The sequence below is a fragment of the Quercus suber genome, unplaced genomic scaffold (genome assembly GCF_002906115.3).
Source record: "Quercus suber isolate HL8 unplaced genomic scaffold, Cork oak 2.0 scaffold_249, whole genome shotgun sequence".
Classification (NCBI taxonomy): domain Eukaryota; kingdom Viridiplantae; phylum Streptophyta; class Magnoliopsida; order Fagales; family Fagaceae; genus Quercus; species Quercus suber.
The window spans coordinates 407,613-419,017 of NW_027069705.1; positions in this window are offsets into that span (position 1 = coordinate 407,613).

Genomic DNA, 11,405 nt, shown 5'->3' on the forward strand with positions numbered 1-11,405 from the left:
AAGACTTTCCTTCCAATTGGGTGAAATCAAGGGGACAAAATGGGCTTTTGCCCTTTTCGGGCAAATTAAATAGCTTTATACCCCCTTTCCCAAAATAATTAGAGAAATGCCTATCTTTTAGAAAGAAAAATTTCTGAAGCCTTATAGTGGCATTTTAAGGAGCTTATAGTGACGTTTTAAGGACCTATAGTGACGTTTTTTAACTCGACTTCAATGAAATCGAGTTATAGGCAATTTTTTTTTTACCTATAACTCGATTTCATTGAGGCCGAGTTACAAAACGCCACTATAGGTCCTTAAAACGTCACTATAGGCTATTTAAAAACGCCATTATAGGGCCTAACTCGATTTATCACAAATCAAGTTTTAAAAGAGAGGCATTTCTCTAATTAGTTTGAAAAATGGGGTATAAAGCTATTTAGTTTGCCCAAAAAGGGCAAAAGCCCATTTTGTCCGAAATCAAGGAACAAAATAGGAGAATGCATGATGAGAAAAAGGAAAGTATGCGCATTGTATCAGAAGAATGAAGAGAGTTAATGAACACTTCATTAGAAAAACAAAGAGAGTTGATTTTTATCAAAGAAGAAAAGAATAAAGTAGATAAGGTGAAAGTGAAAGATGAAATTATGATGAAAGATATGGGCAACATGGAGGCAAAAAGAATATATTTGTCTATGCTGTTTGGAAATCTTGGAAAGGCTAAAGTCTAAATTTTTATCATAATTTGAATATTGATATTGACAATAACAGTCATGTAATTTTTGTATTGTGCAAAGATACTAGTACATGGTTGTCATAGATAATTTGATGTTAGATATTTTTTTTATTGTATTTACTTGTGGGTGATTGTTCAATATCTAATCATGTTAGATATATTTTTTGTAGTCTTTACTTGTGCAAGGATAATAACAATGTTATAATTTTTGTATTGTGTAAGGACAATAGCACTTGGTTATTCAAGATAATTTGATAGAATGTTTGTGATTTTGTTAGCTCTATCAGTTGGTTAAAAGGAATGTGGGAGTTGTTTGATGAGAATGTGTTCTTAATTACTTTTAGTTTGGATGTAATTTGCTGAAAATATACATTAATTTGATTATTGCAACTTTTGTATGGTTCTACCTTATTGGATAGTTCTACCTTATTTCAACTTCTAACTACAACTTTTTGCAGAAAAGCTACATTTGATAGTTTTACCTTCTTAACAACAACTTTGTTATTTATTATTTCTTTCATTCTTGTTCCTCCAAAAAGTATCAATGTGAAGCTACCTTTGTTGTTACCTACTGTGGGAAGTAGGGTTAGTTGATGAATGAGTATAAAATGATTGTCCTTATCATAATTAGAATATATATATATATATTTATATATATATATTATTTTTAAAAGATCCACTAACTTTATTGAAAAATCATGTTGAAGGCTTGCCTATCCTTTCTTGTCCAACTTCTTATAATTCAAGTAGATGAGGGAAGATGGTGATAAACCCACGATGTGGCCCTATAAATTGGAGCAATAACGATATAAATGTGCAAATGTTATTATCCAACATAAAAAATTGTCTAAAGGATATTACCCAAAAATGTTATATGACATATGGCTTTGAAAAGGAATGCAATTTGAAATTTCTATTCTGATATTAAACTTAGCAAATTTCAAATTACAATGAAGACTCGCATTAAATAAAAGTAGTACAATTAAGAAATTTAGAATTCCAAGTTCCTATGACTGGCCTTGTAGTTGTCATAGATGATTGACGAGATCCGCTTGAAGTTGAGAATTAATTCCTCTATCTCTAATGGAATTATGACGTTCAATGAACTGCATAAGGTTACACATGAGGGTATGTGACACAGGTTCGGGTTGACTATCATCGATTTGATCGAAGTCATTTGCTCCAAGGTAAGTATGTCACTCATTTTCAATGATCATATTATGCAAATTATGCATGCCATTATAATGTCCTTAAGCGTTTCAGGGTAGAAAAAATGTGTAGGTTTGCAAATCGTGCTTGAAACACTTCAAGCTTGCCGCCTTTTGTTTGGTAAGAAATTTTTTTCATTTACGTCCTTGTAGCAATAGAATTGTTTTGACAAATGTTGCATATGATGGATATATAACATTTTGAAGATAATTAAGACCCCATCAAATAGTCATTACCATTTATTGAGTAGTTAGTCAAAGGAGCACGCCCGTCAGTAAGCTTGGAAAATAAATAAGAGTGCACTAGGCCATTGATATATTGTGAGACCCTGGTAACCCAAAAAATGCATGCCATATCCAAAGGTCATATGATGCTAAGATTTCCAATACTATTGTTGGATCATAGGTATGACCAGTATATTGACCACTTACTTGGACAATTCTTCCATTTCTAATGCATTCAGCCGATGCTCCCTAGCTTTCTTGGAAATCCACAGTATTGGCTGACCACTAATAATCTTGCAATGTCATTGTCATTTGGTTACCTTAAGTACTCTTCAGAATAGATTGAAACTTCCACTTTAACAAATTATTTTAAGCTTTTTATTGCAATGCTTTCTCCAATTCTCAAGCATTCATCCATGAAATCAATCATCACTCCATAAGCAAGCATTCTAACTGCGGCGATTATCTTCTGAAGGGAAGACAACCGAGCATGTTAGCAGCATTTCTTTTTTGAACAAAGTATGGTTCATTAGCTTCAAATCTCTAATGGACATGTAGAAAAAGAGAATAACTCATTCAAAACCTCATTCAAAATAAATTAGGAGGATACACTTGTGTTTCAGTAAAATAATCATGAAAAAGCCTTTCATGACCTTTCAATGGATAACACCAGATAAACATGCAGGGTTGAACAAAACAACGAGGTGATGTTAATGCTCCTTCAATTTTTAATTCTTCTATGGCAATAGCTAGAGTAAGTTCCAACTCATCATGAGTAGAGGATAAGTCAAATGGACGTTCATCATCTGGAAAAAGAAAATTAAGTTCATAATGGAAATCCATTAAGAGATAACAAAGACTGAATAGAAGAGGTAATTTGGTCGAAGTGGGTAGAAATTAGAGAGAAAATGATTTTATTTATAGATCAATAATGTGACTTGGGTTTGAATTTAAAACATATGACCTTTAGGTTTGAATTTACTGTTGCATTTGAATTTCAAAATTATGACCGGTAGGTATAAATTTAAAAAAATGTGACTATTGGATTTGAATTTCAAAATTAGGACCGGTGGATACAAATTAAAAAAAAAGAAATTATGACCATTGGATTTAAATTTACTATATCAATAAGGTCACTTGAACCTCTGCTCCAGCTACCGGTGCTGGGGATCTAGTCATCAAAGACTCTGTTTCGACAACAAATGCCAAAGGTCTAATAATCAAAGTTACCGTTTTGGCCACTAGTGTCAGAAGTACAGTGGTCGAAGACATCGCTCCGGCCATCAGAGCTGGTAGTATAGTGGTCAAAAACACCACTTTGGCCACTGGTGATAGCAATATGGTGGTCGGCAACACCGATGGGGCGGCGATTACTAGAGCCACTATTTCGGCAGTCCAACCACTAGAACTTCAACACAAATGGGTCCACTGCCTGAGCCACCGATTTTGGTAGTTTGCTTGAAATATAAGTTTAAATTAAAAAAATATGACCATTAGAGAAAATAATAAAAAATGAATGAGGAATGAATATTTATTGAAATATCTTCTAAAATAGATAATCGGAAGTGGGTGTTTTGAAAAAGTGGTTGTGTAAAATAGAAAAAGTTGGTTCTTAAGCTAAAATAGATGGAAAATTTTCCACGGATTGATGTGAATGCTCTTAGAGGAATCTTTAATAGAATTAGAATATGGAACACAATGAGTGGAGGCCGGCTCAAGAATTGGGCGGGGTTGAATGCTTAACACCTTTCCATTTCCATACCTTAACTCTGGACCTAAAATCTGGATATTCAAAACCCTCTGCAAGGAGTCTAAGTTTGGTTCCTAAACCTAAACCAAGTTACAACTCTTACTAAGCCCTCTGCCTCCGATCCACTCGTTTGTGCTGTATTCCTTAGAGCACGCGACACGCGTAGCAAAGGGAGGAACCCACGAATGGGCACTTGTGCCCACACCCAAGATGATTACTCTTTTTTATCATATCAAAATACCAAATAGCTTTTAAAATTTTTTACCAATTAAGCTAACTACCACTACTAAATATCAATGTGAAAGAAGATGTCCTAATACCACGTGACGTCTCCCTTTTTTGTTGGGGGGGGGGGGGTGGTTCGTCACAATGTGTGGAGTATTAACCATATTTGTACAAAAGACCCACAACTGAGTTCCACAACTTTGAGAGTAATACTCTTCAAATAGATTTACATTAGAGTTTAATTTGAAGATGAAAGTTTTCTTTTCGTTTCTCTGAAAGTAATGTTTACTATGTCTTCAAATTCTATGAACCAAAACTAGAGCGAAACAAGGCTCTCCAATGAAAAATGCCGCAAGCTTCACTACTATGACGTATCGATCGCGAAACCGATGTGCTAGTTTTGGTATTGAATTGGTGGTAAGGATTTCGGGGGACATATGAGTTTTGGGTTCTTTGTCGAGAAGCTGAGACAACATCCATGCCCATTTGATCTCAATAGTGACTACAACGCTTAGCAGAAGGAATAGTGCAATTTTGTAAAGATTATTTAACAACTGGCTTTGATTTGAATCAATTTCAAATTACTAGAAGTTGAAGAAGCAAACTCACCAAAAACTTTTTGAAGTATGAAATTGGACTCGTTGGTAGAGCAGCAGTTCAAATAGCTTTGCCTTTCTGTGAAGATGGAAAACATGAATTCAATGTGAATCAAGTGTCATGGATATCACCGAAATGGAACCCACATGTTGTGAATTTGTTCAAATTGAATGTTGCTATTCTCAACCTTAATGATGGAAATGGTGTTGATGTAGTAATTTAAGAGAGCGTAGGAGAGGTGTTTGCTGCTTTTTCTGAGAGAGAGTGTTATTTGGCTACAACAAAGTGCTTGCATATTTCTGGGTTCCTCTGTGCTGTTTGATGGAGTAGAGATTAAATAGGAAATTAGAGATTAAACTGTCATGCTTCAGGAAGTTCAATTCACATGGCTAAGCTTGAAATTCCAAATTATGACATTGTCTTTAAATCATAAGGGTGCTTTCATACAAGTTTTCTTTATAGATATATTTTTTATGCCTTGAATCTAACATTGAGTTCGACAAGATTTTGAAGTAAAATTGAATTAGTAATATGCAAACAAGTGATGGTGAGACAACAAACAATAAGAGCCCATTGTTGTGATGGATTCCATCAGATGCAAGGAAATATATTAATTTGGATGCTCAGGTAGAGCATGCTATGACAGTGTTTTACAATCTTGAGCTTCATTATCTAGATTTTTTTTTTCATGCATAGTATAGCATTTATGTCATAAGCCAAAGAAAAGATAAGTTGATATTCCATGGTAATTAAGCCAAGCCAATTATCCATACCACAAGTTGACACAAAAAAAAAAAAAAAAAAAAAAAAAAAAACATTATAAGCCATGAAGTCAAAATACTATTTGTTAGTATTGGTTATATTCAATTGGATAAATAACAATATTAAAGGATTCAATATTTGTCTAAAGGATGGGAAACCATTAAAAAAGAAAAGGTGGTTTCTCCTTCTCTTAGGAGTAGAATTGATGTACCTTCTTATAAGGTCTTTTCTCCCCTTGCGTGACAGTGTTACGTATAGGGCTTTGGGTAAATCTTTTTTCAGGGGATTAGAAAACAGTTTCTTTTTATCTTTTCTTTTTTCTAAAGATAAATCTATCTTTTCTTATTCTTTTTCTCTTCGTCGATGGAAGATCTTCACGACAGTGAAACTGCCTCTCTCTATCCAAAAAGGAGGGGGGAGGGGTATGTTTGCTTTAAAAAAGATAAATGTTCAAAGGAATATATAATAGCAGCACAGTTTTTCACCAAACATGCGTTGAGCATGGATGCAGTGGTAAGGACGTTTAAACCACTTTGGAGGGCAGACAATGGTTTTATGGTGAGTAATGAAGGTTCTCATAAGGCTTTATTTGTATTTGACAATAAGGAAGATGTGGATCGGATCCTCTCCAGCGAGCCATGGAGTTTCGATAAATATTTGTTGGTCCTAGAGAGATATGAGAGACAAACCCCTCTGGAAGATCTGAAGTTGGATAAGGCATCTTTCTGGGTTCAAGTGCATAATATTCCAATTGGCTATAGGAACAAATCAGTCACTGAAGATATCTGTGAAGTGATAGGCCAGGTTGATCGATCAACTAGCGCTTCAAGTAGCGAGGGAGGCAATTACATCAGAGTATGAGTAACACTAGACGTATACCAGCCACTTTGCCAAGGAAGGATTGTCACCTTTGAGGAAGGTGGAAGAATATGGGTAAATTTCAGGTATGAACGTTTACCTAATATTTGTTATTGGTGTGGCTGTTTTGACCATGGTGATAGGGACTGTGACATCTGGATTCAAAGTAAAGGCACATTGAGGATGGAAGAACAGCAATTTGGATCATGGATACGAGCTTGTAGTCAGGTCCACCAAAGAAAAATGTGGTTCGGGTTTCGGGTATTATGAGGACAGGATTGATAACTTGTCTACACGGCTGCGGAGGGAAATGACATCAAGTCCGGCGGTGGCAGGATCAATCCCAAAGTCAAACTCAGCAGTCAACGAATAAGGAAACAAATGATACAGATGCAGATTTTGTGGACCCCAAAAATACAAATTCCCATAATCATGCCTTTGCAACAGAATCCTCCATGCCAGTTGTTTAGAATCATGGAAATCAAGGAGGATTTTGATGAGGAAAGTAAGGGAGATTGACACAAACTGGGAATTTATGAGGAACCCCAAAACTCGGGTTACACTGAGAATGCAGTGCCTTTATATGAAAACTCTCAGTCTTTCAATATGGAAAATTTGAGGAATGAGCTGGCACCCAATCAGACTCTTTCTGAGACCTCACTACATGAAAAGCTTAACCATAGGACCTATGCATCTCCACTCCATGACGTGATCAACTTCAACCATACACCCCTAACTGTTGAAACCATCCCAACCAAAATGGAAGCGCCTGATTCGTGAGTCTTATGGTAAGGCTCCCACCACAAATGATCAGATTGGTTCGAAACGTCCAATTGATATGGTCATTGATATTAGTGAGTCACCATGCAAGAAGTTCTTGGTCTCAAACGAAGACAAAGAAAACTACCTAATAATGGCGGAGGTTGATTCTCAGCCCCGCTGAGCGCAAAGAGTTGCATCATATGGAACTGCAAGGGCTTGGGAACCAACTAGCAGTTCAAGAACTTGCAAAGGTAGTGACTGCAAAAGCTCCCGCCGTCGTGTTCCTGTCGAAACACTGGCAGACGAAGCTAGGCAGATTTTGTGAAAGACCGGATTCGTTTTGACAAAAAATTGTTGTTTAGAGGGTTAATAAAGGTGGAGGTTTAGTTCTATATTGGAAGAATGACTTGTTGGTTGATGTGGTTTCCTCTTCTTTGAACCATATAGATGTGATCATAAATAAAGACATAGAGGCAGCATGGCGCTTTACTGGTTTCTACGGCGAACCGGAGACTCACAAACGGCATGAATCTTGGGACTTACTTCGCAGTTTTCATCACCAAAATTCACTACCTTGGCTATGTGCTGGGGATTTCAATGAGATCTTAAAGCAAGGTGAGAAGCTTGGGGGACGGACAAGACCACCGGGATAGATGCAACTTTTTCGAGACATATTGGATGAATGTGGACTTATGGACATTGGTTTAAAGGGCTCTCCTTATACCTGGAGTAAACTTTACAACAATGGGGATTTAATATGGGAGAGATTAGATAGAGTAATGGCCTCTTATGAATGGTTTTCAAAATACCCTGGTACTCAGGTTCACCACGTGGACAGTACAACTTCAGACCACAAGATTTTATGGATTGAGCAGTCGGACTTGGATTGTTCACAGAGGAAGAGGCTTTTTAGATTTGAGGAAATGTGGCTAGGTGATAAGGGATGTGGTGAGACGGTGGAAGGTGTTTGGCAAGTCAACTATGAAGAGGAAGGAAATAACAGGGTGGTTAGAAAGGTTGAAAAGTGTGGGAAGGCACTAACTCAATGGAGTAAGGATTGCTTCAGCAATGTAAAAAAGCAACTAGAGTAAAAAAGAAGAGAATTGACACGGGTAGAAAAAATGGTTCTTCAGGGAGGAAACTCAGGTAGATTGGTTGAGCTCAAAAAAGAAATTAATTCTCTAATGGATAAAGAAGAAAGAATGTGGTGACAGAGGTCATGCACCTTATACCTTAAAGATGGCAACCGTAATACTCGTTTTTTTCATTGTCGGGCAACTTAAAGAAGGCGCAAGAACCTCATCACTGGGATTAAAAATCAGTCTAATACCTGGTGCACAAAACTAGAGGAAGTTTTGAACATGTTCATGACATATTTTCAGCAACTTTTCTCGTCCTCCAAACCAGAAATTGCGGAGGCAAATTTGGACTCCATATCGTGGGTTGTCACAGCTGAAATGAATGAGAATTTGACTGAAAACTTTCAAGCATGGGAAGTTGAGTTGGCTTTGAAGCAAATGGCACCGCTTAAAACACCGAGACCAGATGGCATGCCGCCATTATTTTATCAGAACTTTTGGGAATTGGTAAGAGGTGATGTAATTCATGATGTGTTATGTTTTTTAAATTCGGGTTCCCTACCAAACTCTCTAAATCATACATTCATCACTTTGATTCCCAAAAAAAAAAAAATCCAGAGTATGTTACTGAGTTTAGACCTATTAGCTTATGTAGCATGCTTTATAAGATTTTTTCAAAAGTTCTTGCAAACAGGTTGAAGAGAGTTCTCCCCAATATTATCTCGGAGCATCAAAGTGCTTTCCTTAAAGGGCGCTTAATTACTGATAACATCCTTGTTGCTTTCGAAACACTGCATTATATGAAAAACCAGAACTCTGGAAATTCGAGGTTCATGGCTCTTAAACTTGATATGAGCAAGGCATATTATCGAGTTGAATGGTCTTTCTTGAAAGCGGTAATTTTATAGATGGGGTTTAAGGATCAGTGGATAGGCTTAGTCATGGAGTGTATCACCTCAGTTACTTACTTAATTCTGATCAATGGGGAACCTAGTGGAGAAATAAGGCCAAGCCGAGGTATCCGCCAAGGTGATCATTTGTCACCATACTTATTTCTGCTATGCTCGGACGGCTTACACCAAATGATTCAAAAAGCAACAGAGAAAGGTGATATTCAGGGGGTATCTATTTGTCGCAACGGCCCTAAACTAACACACTTAGTTTTTGCAGATGATAGCCTTTTGTTTTGCAGGGCTAGCACTCATGAGTGTGAAAAGGTGATGGATATTCTCTCATCTTATGAAAAGGTGTCAGGGCAAAAATTGAATAGAGATAAAACTTCACTCTTTTTTAGCAAGTCTACCCCAAATGAAATGCAAAGGCATATTATGGAAGCTCTAGGAGTTAGTGAGTTGAAGCAATATGAAGATTATCTGGGCTTGTCGGCTATGGTAGGGAGGAACAAAAGAGTTAGCTTTGATCAATTGAAGCAAAAATTTTGGAAGAGATTGCAAGGTTGGGAGGGCAAGCTCTTGTCACAAGTGGGTAGGGAAGTACTCATTAAATCGGTTATCCAGACAATTCCCACCTATACAATGAGTTGTTTTAACTCCCTATCACCTTGTGTCATGAGATTGAGACCCTAATACGGAAGTTTTGGTGGGGGCAAAGGGGAGATAGGAGGAAGATACATTGGGTAAGATAGGAAGACATGTGCCAACATAAAGATCAAGGCGGAATGGGGTTTAAAGATTTGACAATGTTTAATGAAGCGATGCTTGCTAAGTTAGCTTGGAGACTTCTTCATGATGATAACTCCTTGTTCTACTGAGTTTTCAAGGCTAGATTTTTTCCTAGAGGTTCCATTCTAGAAGCAAAGGATTCTTCCTCCGCTTTTTATGCATGGAAGAGTATTCTAAAAGGCAGGGAAGTCATTCAAAAGGGGGCTCTTTGGAGAGTGGAAGATGGGAAGTAGATAAAGATTTGGGGGGACAATTGGTTGCCATCACATTCTTTAGCCAAAATAACTACACCGATTCTTTTTGGACAGGAGAATTCAAATGCGGAGGTGCTTATTAACCCAGTAACCAGGAGATGGAGGGAAGAGGTTATTGATCATGTTTTTAATGTGCAAGAAGCAGAGGCCATTAAAAATATTCCCTGAGCTTGACAAACCAATCGGATGTATTAGTTTGGCCATTTACACCTTCCGGCAACTACTTAGTTAAATCTGGATACCAGTTTTTATTTGAGACCTCTGCCCAATCCCAAAGAACAGATCAAGATTCAGCATTTTGGAAAAAAACTATGGGGTTTGGAGGTGCCTAGCAAGATCAAGAACTTTGTGTGGAGAGCTAGCAGAGAAGCATTGCTGGTAAAAGCAAATTTATGTCGTCGACGAATCACTCTGGAGGGCCAATGCAAAATATGCAGAACAGGGGACGAAGATTGCTCACATGCTATTTTCTTTTACTCTGATGTGCAGGTAATGTGGAATGCAAATCCTCAATGGCGGTGGCTTTTGGAGATGACAGGACGAAGCATCAAGGATATCTTTAAACGAGCCTTTGAAGAAAAAATGGATGTTGCTCTGCTGGCATTTACAAGCGGGGCTATGTGGAATAGACGTAATTAGCTGTGGCTCAAGGAAACGACGTGCCCACTTGATCAGATACATGCCTCGTCAAAAGATAGGAAGTATGAGTTTCAGCTACTGCACCAAACGGTGGGAACACGACAGCACAGGAACCACGTTAGATGGAAACCACAAGATCGAGGCTTATACAAAGTTAACTATGATGGAGCCATTTTTGCCCAGCAAGTGAAAGCTAGTATTGGCGTTGTAATCAGGAATGAAGATGGCGCTGTAATGGCATTAATGACACAACAATTGCCACTCCTAACAACAGTGGCCCAAGAAGAAGCGTTAGCTTCGAGGAGAGCTGTTGAATTTGCACTTGAACTCGGTATGACTAAAGTAATCATGGAAGGAGACTCATAAGTTATTTGCAAGGAACTCCAAGATCCTAGCTTGTCTTTGGCTTTACACGGGCATATTCTCCAGGATGTTAAATGTTTGTCAAATGCTTTTCAATGTGTTAGCTTTTCTCATGTACGCCATCAAGGGAATAATGTAGCACACGCTTTGGCAAAAATGGCTGTTAGGGAGCCAAATCAAACTGTCTGGATGGAAGATGTACCACCAGACATTCATCATATTGTTCAGGCTGATTTAGCCAATTTTGAGTAGTAATAATAGAAAGCTTTATTCTCAAAAAAAAAAA